Raw genomic sequence first — 941 nt, 5'->3', positions numbered from 1 at the left:
CACACATCTGTATTTCAAGTCCTAAGTGCTCTCAGCATTTCAAAATATCTAGAAGCTTCACATGTATAGTATGCTGTTACCTTCAACTGTCAATCACCAATATAAATTCATCCTCTTCCTTTAAAAGCCCAATCAAATCCCATCATCTCCTGTGTTTCCCATTTCTAATGACAGACTACTTCTCAGACACTGAGATGGGGACACTCAGAATGTCTTTTCTCTACTGCTGTCCATTCCATTCCACTCCAATGTGTGGTGTTGGATTTCTCTTTTTTATTTTTTATTTTTCACATGTTTGAAGGGGGATATAGGAACATCTTCCTAATTACATTCCCTATTTTCAGTGTCTCTATATTTTATTTTATTTTATTTTACCACTTCTACTAAATTATTCCTAAAGCATAGCAATGATAAAACAACCTTCCTGCATGAAAACTTCACTAGCTTTAGCCCTTACATACCAAATAAATTCCAGGGTCCCCATGATTGCTCCAAACCCCTTTCTAGGCTTATCTGCATTACTGTTTTTGACTTTCATCTCCTCCAATTTCTGCCTGATGCATTTTTCTACCTCATGTTTTTGTCTTTGTTTGAGATATCTTCAACCCCCATTTGGATTAATCCAATAACCCCTATTGTAAAGAATTCTATTTATTTACAGTACTGAAACAGCTCATGTCAAGCTCAATGTACATTTCTAACATAAAGCAACCAATATGTCTTTATGTCTAATTCACATTTTTAAATGTGAAGAAAGTACAATACAGCAATGTTATCAAACAGATGGAAATTTGTTAAAATGTAGGATCTCAAAGTACCATGAAACTTAAAACATATAAAGGAAAACAATTCAGGTTTCCCTTTCCTTTATGACCTATCTCAGATGTTTTCTGTTCCATGCAGCCCTCTTGGTTTTCTTCATCCCACTTCCCCAACAGATG

The sequence above is a fragment of the Hipposideros armiger genome, unplaced genomic scaffold (genome assembly GCF_001890085.2).
Source record: "Hipposideros armiger isolate ML-2016 unplaced genomic scaffold, ASM189008v1 scaffold_300, whole genome shotgun sequence".
NCBI lineage: Eukaryota > Metazoa > Chordata > Mammalia > Chiroptera > Hipposideridae > Hipposideros > Hipposideros armiger.
The sequence above is the reverse complement of the archived record's forward strand: the minus strand, read 5'-3'. Positions refer to the sequence as shown.